Source organism: Erythrolamprus reginae, chromosome 7 (genome assembly GCF_031021105.1).
Source record: "Erythrolamprus reginae isolate rEryReg1 chromosome 7, rEryReg1.hap1, whole genome shotgun sequence".
Classification (NCBI taxonomy): domain Eukaryota; kingdom Metazoa; phylum Chordata; class Lepidosauria; order Squamata; family Dipsadidae; genus Erythrolamprus; species Erythrolamprus reginae.
Window position 1 is genome coordinate 33,750,233 of NC_091956.1, and position 17,813 is coordinate 33,768,045.

Consider the following 17,813-nt stretch of genomic DNA (forward strand, 5'->3'; position numbering starts at 1 on the left):
CGGGGCTCCTTGCTTTCCAAGCCTTGTGAAGCTGGTCAAACGTTCCTCAGCTTCTTTGTATCCATTGTGGTTTTTTGCTTAGGAATTCTCCCCTCATGGTTCTCCTTATGGTTTCTTTGCAATCTCTTATGGCTTTTCACTCAGAAAATCTTCCCTCTGGATCGCCTGAGGTCTTTCCCTTACTTTTCTCTACTTTTTTTTTAAAAAAAGATTTTAACTACTTTTCCCCATTTTTGGGGTCTTTACTTTCGGTTTGCAGCAATGGGACGGACATCTGTCTTCATCTTGTAAAAGAACGGAACCCTCTTTATTTTCTACCATTGGACTTAAAGGCAGAAATGTTAATTGCATCATTAATTTATGGTTTTCCAAATTCAAAGCAAAAGCAAAACTATAGTTAAAGGTATAGGAAAGAAGTACAGAAATTAAATAAATAGTGGTATCAGAAAGGAAAATATGAATAATTTGTTCCAAAAATCAGTTGCATACTTTTCAAATAGACATGAAGGTTCATTGATGTGGAACTTTAATTACAGGTAGTCTTTGACTTTCGACCAATCAGAAACATAGAAACATAGAAGATTGACCGCAGAAAAAGACCTCATGGTCCATCTAGTCTGCCCTTATACTATTTCCGGTATTTTATCTTAGGATGGATATATGTTTATCCCAGGCATGTTTAAATTCAGTGACTGTGTATTTACCAACCACGTCTGCTCGAAGTTGGTTCCAAGCATCTACTACACTTTCAGTAAAATAATATTTTGTAACGTTGCTTCTGATCTTTCCCCCAGCTAACTTCAGATTGTGCCCCCTTGTTTTTGTGTTCACTTTCCTATTAAAAACACTTTCCTCCTGAACCTTATTCAACCCTTTAACATATTTAAATGTTTCGATCATGTCTCTCCTTTCCCTTCTGTCCTCCAGACTATACAGATTGAGTTCATTAAGTCTTTCCTGATATGTTTTATACTTAAGACCTTCCACCATTTTTGTAGCCCATCTTTGGACCCATTCAATTTTTATTTATTTATTAGATTTGTATGCCGCCCCTCTCCGTAGATTCGGGGCGGCTCACAACAGCAATAAAACAATATACAACAAATCTAATAGTTTAAAAGTCACTAAAAAAACCCTTATTAAAAAGCCAAAACATACACACAAACATAACCATGTATAAATTGTATAACCCCGGGGGAGATGTCTCAATTCCCCCATGCCTGATGGCAGAGGTGGGTTTTAAGGAGTTTACAAAAGGCAAGGAGGGTGGGGGCAATTCTAATCTCCAGGGGGGAGCTGGTTCCAGAGGGTCGGGTCCGCCACAGAGAAGGCTCTTCCCCTGGGTCCCGCCAAACGACATTGTTTAGTCGATGGGAGCTGGAGAAGGCCAACTCTGGGACCTAACCGGTCTCTGGGATTTGTGCGGCAGAAGGCGGTCCCGGAGATATTCTGGTCCGATGCCATGAAGGGCTTTATAGGTCATAACCAACACTTTGAATTTTATTAATATCTTTTTGTAGGTGAGGTCTCCAGAACTGAACACAGTATTCCAAATGTGGTCTCACCAGCGCTCTATACAGCGGGATCACAATCTCCATCTTCCTGCTTATTATACCTTTAGCTATGCAGCCAAGCATCCTACTTGCTTTCCCTACCGCCTGACTGCACTGTTCACCCATATTGAGACTGTCAGAAATCACTACCCCTAAATCCTTCTCTTCTGAAGTTTTTGCTGACACACAACTGCCAATACAGTACAATACAATAGGATAGGATAGAATAGAATTCTTTATTGGCCAAGTGTGATTGGACACACAAGGAATTATTCTTGGTGCATATGCTCTCAATGTACATAAAAAAGATACATTTGTCAAAAACCATGTGGTACAACACTTAATGATTGTCATAGGGGTCAAACAAGCAATGAAGAAACAATCAATATTAATTAAAAAATCTTAAGATACAAGCAACAAGTTACAGTCATACAGTCCTAAGTGGGAGGAAAAGGATGATTGGAATGATGTTTAGTAGAGTGATGGCGTTTGGGAAAAAACTGTTCTTGTGTCTAGTTGTCTTGGTGTGCAGTGCTCTGTAGCGACGTTTTGAGGGTAGGAGTTGAAACTATTTGTATCCAGGACGTGAGGGGTCAGTAAATATTTTCATAGCCCTCTTTTTGACTTGTGCAGTATACAGGTCCTCAATGGAAGGCAGGTTGGCAGCAATTGGGGGGGGGGGGTTGTTTTTGTTTTTTTGCAGTTCTGATTATCCTCTGAAGTCTGTGTTGGTCTTGTTGGGTTGAGTCCAACATTTATTTTTTTTTGCTAAGTGAAATAGTTAAGTTAGTTTTGCCCCAGTTTACAGCCTTTTTTTTGCCAAGTTGCTAAGTCTTGTTGCAGTTGTTAACAATACAATTGCTAAGTGAATCTATTTTCCCTATTGAATTTGCTTGTCAGAAGTCACAAAAGGTGATTGCATGATCCCGGGATACTGCCACTATCATAAATATTAACCAATTGCCAAATGTCTGAATTTTGATCACATAACCATGGGGATGGGGCAAAAGTTGTAGGTTTGAAAAACGGTCATAAGGCACTTTTTCCAGTATCGTTATAATTTTCAATTACCACTAATTTCCCCATTAACTTTGCTTGTCAGAAGGTCATAAAAGTTGATCACTGAACCCTGGGACACAGGATTGATCATAAATATGAACAGTTGCCAAGCATTTGAATTTTGATAACATGATTATGGGCTGCTGCAAAGGTCGTAACTGAAAAACAGTCATAAGTCACTATTTTCAGTGCTGTTGTAACTTTGTACAGTCACTAAATGTTGTAAGTCAAGGACTAATTGTACTTTTTTCTTTCAAGCCCGTCTTCCCACATTACTCCAATTTAGTTTAGAAGTTTGTATATTGTGTGCAAACGTGTGTCATACTTTTAACAGGTTGCTTTGTTCCTATGGTCCAATTTATGCTTCAGAGTATATTTAACAAACACTTTCATATTTCTTTCTGACAGCTGTGCTTTGATGTACTTTCCTTAATGTGACATACTATATTATCGTCTCTCCTTGAAGCCTCCTGTTTTAAACAGATGCTATGGGTTTCTGAATTCTTTTTTCTCTCCTATGGTATTGGGTGTGCATATTTGTTCAAGTATGTATACAACTTAATAATTGTTTAAGATCTGTTCTTAAATGTTTTGAAATGCTCAGAATTCTTTCATGCTATACCACCATGGATTATGTAAACAAAAGTAAAATATAAGTGTCTTGTAGATGCATGTGTTGCTACAGACTGATTCATTCTTGTTATCTCATCTTGATTCTCCTCATAAAGTTGAAATGTGTTACATTTTTCAGTTAATGGTTATGGATGACATTTCACATGTAATTCCTTTATTTGCTTCAATTATACAAATGCTAATCTGTGATGTTCTGATTCATAGTTTACAGTACCTAAAAGGGTTGACAGTCCATTTACTTATCTATTATGTTCTGATCAGTGGTATTAAGCAGACTGCTGTCTACAGATGATCAGGCAGAGCAATAGAGAAATATACCTATCAAATAAGACATCCCCTGATAACCCCAATTGGGTTTTTAGGTGCATGGCAATAAGGCCAAGCACTTATTTCAGGGTTCAAAAAATATAACACAGGGCCTTATTTTTGGGGAAACACTGTACATAGATAGAAGGCTGTGTGAATCAACCAATATTGATTTAATTTAAGGGTCAAATGTAGCAAAGGTCCATTTGTGATTTGAAGATAAATGTAAATTTAAATATATTAAACATTCAGTTTATGATTTATGCATAGGCTATAATATAATCATCAAAATGCCCTTAGCATTAATAAATCAAATAAAAATAGGGTAGATGATAGACCTATTAGAGGACATAAACATTACCAAGTATCAATCAAATAGCTGCCAGGATTTCACTGTAACAATTTTAAAAAATAGAATGAGTTATAAGGATAAAGAAAGGAAAGAAGACAGTTTTAAAAGCTTTTACCAAAAATGCAAGGTTTTACCAAAGAGATATTCTGATCCATCTGCCTTTCTAGTCTGCCATGTTTATTGGCATAGTTCATTGGCAACTCTTTGTCAGTAGCAGAAGGCCCAGTATACAATTTCAACTTATAGCATATAGAAGAAAAATGTAATTATTTGCAATAGTGGCAAATATCTGTAGTTCGGATGGAGAATGTGGGTGAAGGTTTCTTCTCCAGGTTTGTGGGTTGGTTTCCAAATGTTTTGTTGCCAGGTAGGTAACACAACTTCAGCGGAGTTTAGGGAATGTCGGTGTTCTTCTGCTTATAAGGGCTACAGTAGATTTTGCCACACCCTATTGACTCCCCAAAATACACAAGAACAGGATCCCCCATGCCCAATTGTGTCTCTACCTAGAACATCAATGTACAAAAACCCTGCAAAGGGAACTCAAGACATCTGTTCAGCTATTTAAGCCTCTCAATGAACTCCCCAACTAATTAAGCACACAAAGAAAAAATCATGGTCTTCTTAGATGTCACTACACTCTTCACTTCAATTGATATTGACTTGATATATAGTTAAACAAACCATACACCCCTGGTTCCCAACGTGGTACCCATGGCCCACGGGGGCATTTTGATTTTTAATGGGGGTAATTGGAGCCTTGATTAAACCAAGTTAATGGCCTTTTAGGCTTCCTCTGCATGTGTAGGGTTCACTTTTTGAATAGCAAGAATTAGATGTCATGTGGGGGAGGCATCAGGATTCTAGAGGTACTTGGGTGGGGCATGGCCAAAACAAGGTTGGCAACCATTGCCATATACCATCTACTTACTAAACACAATACTCACCTCATGCCTCGTCACATACTTCAAGTTCAACAGGAAAATCTATAAGCAAGCATAAGGCACCACACTGATATCACCTGTATCAGGCCTAATAGCAGAAGCCATCATGCAATAACACAAATCCATAGCTCTATTTACCATCCAACCAAACCTTTGGAGATGTTACATCAATGACACCTTTGTCACCATCAAACATGAATTGAAGAAACACATCACCTAATCCAGTGATTTTCAACCTTTTTTGAGCCGCGGCACATTTTTTACATTTACGAAACCCTGGGGCACATCGAGCGGGGGGGGGGGGGGGGGCTAAAAAAAGTTTGGACAAAAAAATTATCTCTCTCTCTCTTCCTCCCCTTCACTCTATTTCTTTCTCCCTCCCTCTTTCTTTCCCTTCCTTCCTCTTTCTCTCTCTCTCTCTCCATCCCTCTTTCTTTCTCTTCCTTCCTTCCTCTCTTTTTTGCTCTTTTTCTCTCTCCCTCCCTACCTTCCTCTATGTCTTTCTCTCTCTCTCCTTCCCTCCCTCTTTCTATCTCTCTCTTGCTTGCTTGCTTTCTCTCTTGCTCTCTCTCTCTTGCTCTCTCTCTTTCTTTCTCCTGTTTTCTCTCTCTTGCTTTCTTTTTCTCTCTCTTGTTCTCTTTCTCTCTCTTTCTCTCGTTCTTTCTCTCTCTCTCTCTTTCTTTCTCTCTCTCTCTTTCTTTCTCTCTCTCTCTTTCTTTCTCTCTCTCTTTCTTTCTCTCTGAGCTTCTCAGCACACCTGACCATGTCTCGCGGCACACTAGTGTGCCACGGCACACTGGTTGAAAAACACTGACCTAATCAATAGCATATTCCCTGTGATCAAATTCACACATGAAGAGAAAACAAACAAAAGAGTCATTCCTCAACATCAACATAAGGCGATTACACAACAGAAAACTGGAAACCTGCATCTACCTCTATGGGCCAGATCCTCAGCTTTGCAAGCAACTACCCCATCACACACAAAATAAACTGTGTCCAGACCCTCTTCAGAAGGGCTAGAACACTCCCCAGCACCACTAAGAAAAGCAGAAGAGAAATGACTGCTTAATGACTTTCTCCACAATTCAGAGGCCGGGCAAAATCATCGCCCAGCCGACATTTGCGGCGGCGGGGAGGGGCGAGGAAACCGCCTCCCTGCTGGCCATGCACGCCTATGTGCTGCTGGCAGCACGCCAAGTGCCGGGGGAGGGCCGGCAGAGAATGCTGCCGGCCCGACATTCTTCCTGGTTGAGAGGGACGTCTTTGCTGCCCCCCCCCATCTGATTGGGGAGTCCGGGATGCGAGAGAGTTCCCCCGAGAGTAACTGGCTCAGGGGAGATGATGCAGGAGGAGGGTGTGGTCAGCAAGCCTATTTCAGGGCCTGCTTTTCTCACCCTCGCTCCTTTTTACTTCCTGTTCGCCTCCTAATCGATCACCCACCCACCCTCGGCTATATCCAGGATGTCTTTCCAGAGGTCGCCCGTAGGGGCCGAGAAGGAAGTTTTTGCAATCTTGGAAGTTTGTCAGATTGTTTTTTCGCCTTCTCCATCCTGGTCGTATGTGAGGTTACTAAGGATTAGGGGTATCAGTTTGTAAATAGGTTGATTTGAATTTATTTTGATTTTGGTCACTATTTGGCAGAAACGGGGCGGAAAAGGGTGTCAGTAGCAACTGTGTGTTCTCCCTTGGGCATCTTTTAAAAGGTGATGGGTTCCTTCTTTTTTTTTTTAATTTTTTTTTATTAATTTTCATAAAATAAACAGACATACATACAAACACTAAACATAAAGTGGGGGTGTATTTCCCCCGCTTCTTTTGAAAGTATACATTCAAGTACAGAAAAAGAATACATAATTGAATATATGTTATATGTTAAAAGGTTTAGTAAATTTGAGTTAAGGTTTTACAAATCTTGAATACAATATAAATATTAGGTAAAATTAGTATTACATAGTCATCAAAAAATACCTTTAATGTAATCTTAATTACTATAGTAAAATGCCATATTCATCAAACAAAACATTTAAACTAATTTCAACTACAGTGATCCCCCGGGTATCGCGACCCCGATCATTGCGAAACGGCTATATCGCGAGTTTTCAACCCGGAAGTAACACCATCTGCACGCATGCGTAGATGGTGGAGTTTGCGTTCCGGCAGATCAGCTGCTGGGCGGCCGAAGGAACGTTCCCTGGGTCTTCCCGCCGGCATGGGGGGCTTCCTAGCACCCCCCAAACCCGGGTTGGGGGCTGGGGGGGGTGCTAGGAAGCTCCCCATGATGGCGGAGACCTGTTAAAACACTCGCGCGGCTTCCAAACTGAGTCCTGAAGCCAAGCGCAGAAGTTCGCCTTTGGCGCTTGGCTTCAGGACTCAGTTTGGAAGCCGCGCGAGTGTTTTAAAAGGTCTCCGCCAACAATGGGAGCTTCCTAGCACCCCCCAAACCCGGGTTGGGGGCTCGGGGGTGTGCTAGCGAGCCTCCCATGTCGGCGGGGATGTTTTAAAACACCCGCGCGACTTTCCAATGAGTCCCGAAGACAACGCGTTTGTCTTCGGGACTCATTGGAAAGTCGCGTGAGTGTTTTAAAAGGTCTCCGCCAACAATGGGAGCTTCCTAGCACCCCCCAAACCCGGGTTGGGGGCTCGGGGGGGGTGCTAGGAAGCTCCCCATGATGGCGGAGACCTGTTAAAACACTCGCGCGGCTTCCAAACCGAGTCCTGAAGCCAAGCGCAGAAGTTCGCCTTTGGCGCTTGGCTTCAGGACTCGGTTTGGAAGCCGCGCGAGTGTTTTAACAGGTCTCCGCCATCATGGGGAGCTTCCTAGCACCCCCCCCCCGAGCCCCCAACCCGGGTTTGGGGGGTGCTAGGAAGCTCCCATTGTTGGCGGAGACCTTTTAAAACACTCGCGCGGCTTCCAAACCGAGTCCTGAAGCCAAGCGCCAAAGGCGAACTCCTGCGCTTGGCTTCAGGACTCGGTTTGGAAGCCGCGCGAGTGTTTTAAAAGGTCTCCGCCAACAATGGGAGCTTCCTAGCACCCCCCAAACCCGGGTTGGGGGCTCGGGGGTGTGCTAGCGAGCCTCCCATGTCGGCGGGGATGTTTTAAAACACCCGCGCGACTTTCCAATGAGTCCCGAAGACAACGCGTTTGTCTTCGGGACTCATTGGAAAGTCGCGCGGGTGTTTTAAAACATCCCCGCCGACATGGGAGGCTCGCTAGCACACCCCCGAGCCCCCAACCCGGGTTTGGGGGGTGCTAGGAAGCTCCCATTGTTGGCGGAGACCTTTTAAAACACTCGCGCGGCTTCCAAACTGAGTCCTGAAGCCAAGCGCCAAAGGCGAACTTCTGCGCTTGGCTTCAGGACTCGGTTTGGAAGCCGCGCGAGTGTTTTAAAAGGTCTCCGCCAACAATGGGAGCTTCCTAGCACCCCCCAAACCCGGGTTGGGGGCTCGGGGGTGTGCTAGCGAGCCTCCCATGTCGGCGGGGATGTTTTAAAACACCCGCGCGACTTTCCAATGAGTCCCGAAGACAACGCGTTTGTCTTCGGGACTCATTGGAAAGTCGCGCGGGTGTTTTAAAACATCCCCGCCGACATGGGAGGCTCGCTAGCACACCCCCGAACCCCCAACCCGGGTTTGGGGGTGTGCTAGCGAGCCCCTCATGTCGGCGGGGATGTTTTAAAACACCCGCGCCGCCCCCAATCTTAGGCTCCTCGCTAGCGCTGCGGAAGTAAAAACACCCTCTGCACATGCGCAGATGGTGTTTTTACTTCCGCAGCGCTACTTCGCGAAAACCCGCTCGTTGCGGGGGGTCCTGGAACGGAACCCTCGCAAAGAGCGGGGGATCACTGTATTATACATATATAGACCAAAATTCTTAATATGTTACTTATACTTATACTTATACCTAAACTACTATGTCATAATCATCAAAAAATGCATTTAAACTAGTATTAATATTGTTATCACCTAGGTAAAAACAGATACAAAAAATTAACTAGAAATAAATGTGTACAGTGGAACCCCGACATAAGAGCTGCTCTACTTAAGAGCAACTCGAGATAAGAGCTGGGAGGGGAGAGATATTTTTGTTCTACTTACAAGCCCAAATTCGAGATACAAGCGCCAAGGAGCAGTCTCCTGAATCCAAACGCTAACTTCCGTGTTCGGCTTCAGGAGACAGCTGCGAAGCGGCGCGCATGTTTTAAAAGGTTGCAGCCGGCCTGGGGGGCTCGGGGGGGTGCTTGCAACTTTCTTTCTTGCTCTTTTTCTTTCTCTCTTTTACCTTCCCTTCCTCTATTTCTTCTTTTCTTTCTCCTTCCCACCTTCTTCCCTCCCTCCCTCCCTTCACTCATTCCTCTCTTACTCTCCCTTTTCATAAGTTTCCTTGCTTCCTTCCTCTGTTCCTGTCCCTTCCCCCTTTCTTTCTTTCTTTCTTTCTTGCTCTTTTTCTTTCTCTCTTTTACCTTCCCTTCCTCTATTTCTTCTTTTCTTTCTCCTTCCCACCTTCTTCCCTCCCTCCCTCCCTTCACTCATTCCTCTCTTACTCTCCCCTTTCATAAGTTTCCTTGCTTCCTTCCTCTGTTCCTGTCCCTTCCCTCTTTCCTTCCTTCCTTCCCACCCTCCGTCCATTCATTCACCCATTCCTCTCTTGATCGCTTAAAGCCGGTCCCTGGTGCAAAAAGGGTTGGGGACCTCTGTCCTACAGGATTGGGTGGCAGAGAAGTTGAACATATGTAAATTTAAAAGTTTAAGAAAGTTTACAAGTTAAGTGAAAGAAACTTCATTATTCATTTATATGTACATGTACATTTCTTCATTAAAAACATGTCTTTCTGCATAATTTAGACTAACTTTGTGAGTTTTTTGAGGGCTGGAACCAATTAAAATTATTTACATTAATTCCTATGGGGAAAAGTCGTTCGAGATAAGAGCTGCTCGACTTAAGAGCCCAGGTCCGGAACGAATTAAACTCGTATCTCGAGGTACCACTGTATATCTTATTTTTTCTTATCTATCCATTTATAAACATTGTTCCATGTTTCATAAAATTTAGTATCTTCTTGATCATTTAATCTTCTTGTCATCATGTCCATTTCAGCGCAGTCTAGTATTTTAGCTATAACTTCTTCTTCCTTGGGGATTTCCTCCCCTTTCCAATTTTGCGCATATATTATTCTAGCCGCAGTTAATATGTGTATAATTAAGTAAAGAATTTCTTTCTTGTAAGTCTGATTGGTAACTCCTAATAAGTAAAATTCCGGGGTATTATCTATATCTTGCTTTATTATTTCTTTTAATATTTTCTCGATCATCTTCCAATATATTTTAGCTTTACCACATGTCCACCATTGATGGTAATAGGTTCCTATATCCTTCTTACATTTCCAGCATAATGGGGATGTTTTGGGAAACATTTTTGCTATCCTATTTGGTGGGAGATGCCATCTATAGAACATTTTGATTTGATTTTCTTTTAATGAAACTGATTTGGTCATTTTCCAGTTATTAATCCAAACTTTCTCCCATGTATCTATGTCTATTTCCTTGCCAATATTTCTACACCATCTTATCATAGTATCTTTTAAAGTCAACTCTATATTTTTATGAGCGATGAGAAATTTATATATTTTCCCTATCATTTTTATTGGATTGGTAGTAATTAGATTGCTTAAAAGATTCTTACTTTTATTAAAAATATAAAGAGTTTTATCCTTCTGGTATCTAGATCGAATCTGAGCATAATGCCACCAGTCTATTATTATCCCTTCTTCTTGTAATTTAATCCTAGATTTTAGCTTCATCTGGTCATTTAGTAGTTCTTTATATCTATAAGTTATTTTCTTGTCTTTTATGGACTTTGGATGCGTTATTGCTTCTAGGGGAGCTAGCCATTCTTGCATATTTAAAAAGTGATTTTTCTTTGTGTCTTTCCAGACTTCTAGTAGATACTTCCTTAATGTATGCCTTTTAAAATATGAATGATTTTTTTCCTTATCGTACCATACAAATGCGTGCCATCCAAGCATGAGATCATGTCCTTCTAAGTTTAGTATTCTTTTGTTCTCTAGAGTTATCCACTCTCTAAGCCATGTTAATGCGGCAGCCTGATAGTATAATTTCCAATTTGGAAGGCCAAATCCTCCTCTTTCTTTAATATCTTCTAAGCAATTCATTTTTATCCTTGCTTTTTTCTCTTGCCATATGAATTTTTTAACTAGGTTTGTTAAAGTTTTAAAAAAAATTCCCCCTGGATTTATTGGAATTACCTGGAAGAGAAATAAAACCTTGGGTAGAATATTCATCTTAATTGTTGCAATTCTTCCTAAAAATGATATTTTCAGATTATTCCACATTGCTAAATCTTTTTTAATTTCTGTTAGTAATTTTGTATAATTATCATTTTTTAATGTTATTGTTTTCACTGTTAAATTTATTCCTAAGTATTTTGCTTTTTTTACAGTCTTTATTCCAGAGATGCTTTCTAATTTAGTTTCTTGTGTTTTGTTCATATTTTTAGTCAAAAAATGTGTTTTGCTTTTGTTTATCTTTAAACCTGCTACCTTTCCATATTGTTCAATAGCTTGCAGTAAAGTAGGAACTGTTGTTATCGGTTCTTCAATTATGAACGTTAAGTCATCTGCAAAGGCTTGGACTTTATAAGTTTCATCTCCTACAGTTAAACCTTTTATTTTAGGATCCGCTCTTATTTTAATTAATAGAGTTTCAAGAATCATGATAAATAACAATGGTGATATAGGGCAACCTTGACGAACTCCCTTATTTATATCAAGTGTTGGTAATTGATTGTTGTTCAATATTATGTTAGTTGTTTGTTTTGAATATATAGTATCTATTAAGTTAACAAATTTTGGGCCAAATCTCATTTTATTTAATTGCATTTTTATGAATATCCAATTGACGTTATCAAAGGCCTTTTGAGCGTCTAGAAACATTAAAGATGCTGTCTTGCCTGGATATTGTTCATAATACTCTAATGTATTTATTACTGTTCTAAGATTGTTTTTAATTTGTCTCCCTGGTAGAAACCCATTTTGGTCTTGGTGTATTATTCCATTTATAACTCTTTTGAGTCTGTCTGCATAAATGGCGATAAATATCTTATAATCTACATTTAATAATGATATGGGCCTATAGTTTTTAATTTTTTCTGGGTCTGTGCCCTGTTTGTGTATTAAAGTTGTCAGTGATTCTGACCAAGATTTAGGAATTTTACCCTCAAGTCTACATAGATTGAAGGTTTCTAACATGTGGTTTCATATTGTTTCATTTTCTATCTTGTACCATTCTGCCGGTATGGCGTCTGGGCCTGTGGCCTTGTTGCTTTTCTGTTTTTTAATTGTTGTTAGGAGTTCTTCCATTGTTATTGGTCCATCCAGGGTGGCCTGTTGGTCTTCTGTTATTTGTGGTAATTTTGAAGCTTGTAAATAGTTAAAGACTTCATTTTCACTAACATTATCTTTGGCATATAGATCTTTATAAAAATTATACACAATGTCTGCCTTTCCTTCTGTATCATATTTTATTGTACCAAAAAGGTGATGGGTTCCTTCTTCACACAACTCATGCTTCCTCCCCGGATGGTTCTCTGTTTTTTTTTTGTTTTGTTTTTTAAAATAAATTTATTAAATATATACAATAAAAACCAATTACAAAAAGACAAAAGAGATATGCATATTGTACATTTTTTACACTCTACTTATGTAGTAATTGGGGAGTGGGAGAAGGGGGTTGTGAAGGGAGGGAAGTAGATATAGAAGGAAGGGGGATAGGGAAAAGAAGGAGGGGGGGATAGAGAGGCGAAAACCAGCGTTAGAGCTGGGTCTTTCATGATTTGCGGCCTGTAGTTTGAGCTCGTAGTTGGTGTGTTTTACCCTAAGGCTTTATTGATATGTTTTGAATGTAGTTTTTAGTGCCAATATGTATAATTGATTTAGGGGCTTATTTTCTTTGTAAAGTTGGAGTTCGTGTCGATCGATGTTTACAGTTTGTTGTTTCAGTTTGATGTTATGATTTGTGATGTAAATTGCTATTTTTTCAGGTTGTTTTTGTTGGATATTTTTCTTGATGAGTAATTTTTAGATAATTCCTTTTTTTTAACCAGAGGTACCATTTATCCCAAGCTTTGTAGAAATCTGTCTCATCCTTGTTTTGCAGTTCCATTGTTAGTTTGGACATTTCTGCGCATTCCATTATTTTAATCAAGAGTGATAGAGTAGTTGGGGTTTTTTCTTGCTTCCAAAATTGTGCATATAAAATCCGTGCGGCTGTAATAATATGGATTATAATATATCTGTTTTCTTTACTAAAATTTTGTCTTGTGATTCCTAGTAGAAATAGTTCGGGTTTCGCATGGATAGTCTGAGAAGTAATTTGTTCTAGTATAGTTTTAATTTTTTCCCAATATTTTTGGGTGGTTTCACATGTCCACCAGATGTGGTAATATGCACCTGGTTTTTCTCTGCATTTCCAACATAATGGTGATAGATTTGGATACATTTTTGCAAGTCTAGCAGGTGGCAAGTGCCATCTGTAGAACATTTTATAATGGTTTTCCTTATATGAGGTTGCCATCGTTAGTTTATAGTTAGCAGTCCAAATTTTTTCCCATTCGTTTAAATAAATTGTGTACCCAAAGTTTTGTGACCACGCTATCATAGATCCTTTAACTATTTCTTCAACAGTATCGTGTTGAAGGAGGATATTGTATATATTTGATATTTGCTTTTTTTGTGGACCAAAAATTATTTTATCGAGGGGGTTATTTTTTTGGAAGTCTGATTTGTTCTTATCTTCATTATATTTTGATTTTATTTGTAGGTAGTGTAGCCAATCTACTTTAATACCTTTTTCCATGAGTTTTTGCTTAGGGATTAGCTCATTATTTTCGTTTAGTAGTTGGTCGTATGTTATAATTTTATCAGGGGTTAATGCATTCGGGTATATAATGGCTTCTGTTGGTGAAATCCATTTTGGGATGCAGAGGTAGTGGTTTTTTTTAATGAAGTGCCAGGTGTTAATTAAGGTTTTTCGGATGTAGTGTGATCTGAAATATGTTGGTATTTTATCTATGTCTGTCATCAGAAACTTGTGCCACCCGGATTGGAGGTCATAGCCTTCAAGTGTTAATATTCTAGAATTTTTAAGTATTATCCATTCTTTCAGTAGGTTTACAATTGAGGCATGGTAGTATAGTTCCATGTTTGGTAACCCAAATCCACCCCTTGACCTATGGTCTTGTAGGTCCTTAAGTTTTATCCTGGCCTTTTTTTTTGTCTGTTGTTTTATTTAACATTTTATCAGATATGTACACAAACATACAGGTCGTCCCGTGTATATTTGCCAGTTACATTAATTCTTCCTTGATTTACCCAATGCATTCATTAATCAAATGCTCAGGTTGTTAAGTGCACATGATGTATTTCAGGGTGGAGAAACCATGGAGGCCCTAGGGCTTCTGGCCTCCCAATGAGAAAGGTTTTTCTGGGGACCAGAGGGAGCATGGTTTTGTGTGCTGCCTAAATCCCATAGAGAGGGCTTTGCTTGTTTGTGTGCCCCAGTTTCTGTCATGCCACAGACTGGTGCCAGTCAATGGATTGGGGGTTCCATGGATTGCGGGGGGCCCTCCCATAGATGCAAGTACAAAATATAAACACTGCCATCTATTGTTTGAAGAATATATATCTATATATCTATACTGAATACTTCTGTAGTAGTTATACAAAATACATGAATGCTGTATTACAACAATACACACAGACACACACGCACACAAAGTTCCTGAATGTACAGTCTGTTTTCTAAAACTAGAATTGCATATTTATTATTACTTGATGTTTTGTGTATATGAATTAGACTTGTATTTCATTTAAATAAATGTGCACATGTTCAAAAATGGTGGATTAACTTCATTAAGCTCAATTCAATTTGTGAATGGTATGTTACAATAAGTAGGTAAATTTGATCTGGAAGACTGTGAGTTCTAATTCAGCCATAAGTATGAATGCCAGCTGTATGAATAGACCGGTCTTTTCTCTCAACTCACCTCATCTCACAAAGTTGTTGTTTTTGTGGGGAAAATAGGAGGAGGAAAGAGTATTAGGTATCTTCTTTGCCGTAAGTTATTTATAAAAATAATAAAGATAGGATAATAATTATATCAATTATTATTAATTTATTGTATCATAAATAAAATATAAAAGCATATGTTCAACCTTAACAACAACAAAAAAATAATATACTAAAAAAAGAGGAAAAAGTAGTGAATTAAGTTTTACATTTAACATCAAGGATCAACCCTGGGTGGATGCTGAAAAAAAAGAAAAAGCAATAAATTCTCTTCCCATTTTACACAGAGAGAGAAGAAAGAAGAAAAAGCAGGCAATAAGTTGTGCTAAATATTACACTAAATCTTCAAATCCCTGTGTTGACCATCTGTTCCTTTATTTAGCATGTAGAAAGTCCACAAACAATTTCAAATCTCTTATAAAGCTGTCTAGTCTGTTATCTCAAATCGAAACAGTTCATTTCACAATCTTTGCTAATTCAGTCAATTTCAAAATCCATTTTTCAACATTTCGCATCTCTTTTTCTTTCCAGTGTTTGACAATCCTCCCAGCTGTCAACATGTGAAGTAATACTCCTCAGAGAGGGGCGAGTCCTCAGAGAGGGACGGCATATAAATCAATCAATCAATCAAATAAATAAATAAAATAGCACCTCAAATTGTTTTTCAATTGTCTTGTCCGTCATACCTAACCTCCCCCCTTCAGGTTTAATTAATGTTTGTATCTTAAATATTTTATATTGTAATTGTTATGTTTATCCAGTATGTTTCACATATTTTCAAGACCACCACATATGAATTTGGATTTTGACATTTCTAGCACTTATTAGAAATCCCTTTATACGTTTTCACTAGTCCATCTGGTGTCAAGTACCAATGATGCATCATTTTATAAAAGTTTTTTTAAAAACTATAATTTAATGTGAATTTTAGTCCCTTTGTCCATACATTCTTCCTTTTATCTAGCGTTATATTATATAGCATTTTTGTCCATTTTTCCATATACTCTTTACCATATTAATCTTCTAGATGGAACGTATTCATCTAGATTCATCTTGGGTAGCATTTTATATACTTTAGAAATCAAGTGGTCATTTCCAGAACATAAATCAATATCCAATTCATATTTAGTTCCTGTGAAAACAAAATGAATGATTTAAAAAAACAAATATGTATACAAATATATATATACAAACCAAACATACACCAGACTCTATATAACATAAACATATAAACGGACAAAGAAAAACATAAACAATTAATAGTAATATTTTTGCAGCATTGCGTACCATTATATACTATATCATTGACTTCTTATCTATATCCAAATATTTCTTTAGTTTTCTTCTGTTACTAATTTCATAATCTTTAATTATCTATTAGCATCTACAGTATCTACCTGTCTTCTTGTATTTTATATTTCTTACTGATTGTTTTGTTTGATTTTTTGTATTCTAACTAATTGTATCATTTCCCCCAAATTTTATAGAATTCCGTTTCCTCTTTATCTTGCAATTCAATAGTCCATTTATTCATTTCTGCACATTCTAATATTTTTGTAATTATTGTTGAGCTTATAGGGACCATTTTGTTTTTCCAATATTGGGCGTAAGTGATTCTGGCTCCTGTTATTATATTCAAAATAAAATATTGACTGCTTTTATTGAAAATAAAACTTTTTATCAAGTTTAAATTTTTCAAAAGTTGTATAACAATTAAACCAATCAAAAGCAAAATCTTCACTTACTAGTTGTTCTCTTCTCTTTATCCTAAATCCCTCTTTTCGATTCCGAAATATCTGTTCTATGAAATGTTTCATGAGGTGATAGCCAAAGTGACACTTTATCAGCTAATCTTCTTTTATACTTCCAGCCCACATGCAATCGATTTCCTAATAGCATGAATCTTAAAACTAGGCTTTATTTTTACTTTGTCATACCACAGATAGACATGCCACCCAAATCTCAAATCAAAGCCTTTGAGGTCTTTGAATTTTTTAAAAGAAATCAATGATATAGACTAAATGCAGTCCTTAAAGCACAAGATGTTTTGGAAAAACCTGGATTGGAATTGCATTATTTTTACAAACAATAACGATTGGAAAGAAAAAGATAAAAAGAGGTCTGATACTTATCAAGGACATGCTGTGGAGATCGGAGTCTCGGCTGGAATCTCTTGAACTTCCTCTTCATAGTTGGATTACAAGAAACTCATATTAAAGACACTGACAAAAAGCATTTAACAAATAACACTTTGGGTCTGGATGAAATAAATATATAAATAAATAAATAAAATAATGCTGAGTAGAATATGCAATGGAAGTCTTGACTTGACCTTTGGAAGTTAGATATAATAAAGTAAATTTAGGATGAATCCTACCATGATGCAAATAGTGTTTATTCAGAAATTTTCAATTTCAGAACTTTTCCATGGATGATAAAAATGCAGGTCTGTAATTTGGGTCCTTCTCAACTTGAGGTTTCTGCTAAAACTGTACGTGGAGCCTTAGCTAACTGGACTCTTGCCTAGCTTTGGCTTTGCTAGATCAGGAAGCTCAGGCACCGGTAACTCATGACCTTATAATACCTGTATTACTGCAATTCACTTAATATGGGGTTGTCCTTAAAGGCAATTTGGAAACTGCAGCTGATCAGAATAGAGTAACACCAATAGTTCAGAAATTGCATTACCAGTAGGCTTCTGGGCCAATTCCAGGTGTGAGTTGCAAATAGTCTTGACTTAGGGCCATAATTGAATCCAAAATTTCTGTTATTAAGCAAGACAGTTGTTAAGTGAGTTTCTCCACTGACTTTGCTGGTCAGAAGATTGCAAAACTGACCCAAGGGCACTGCAACTATCAATAAATACATGCCAGTTGCCAA

General features: G+C 38.5%; 1 protein-coding gene across 1 annotated transcript in view; it reads left to right on the forward strand.

Annotated features, from left to right (window-relative positions):
* The window catches only part of PDGFC (platelet derived growth factor C), a 162,943-nt gene that overhangs the window by 67,363 nt on the left and 77,767 nt on the right, over window positions 1–17,813 (forward strand). The window lies entirely within an intron of this gene.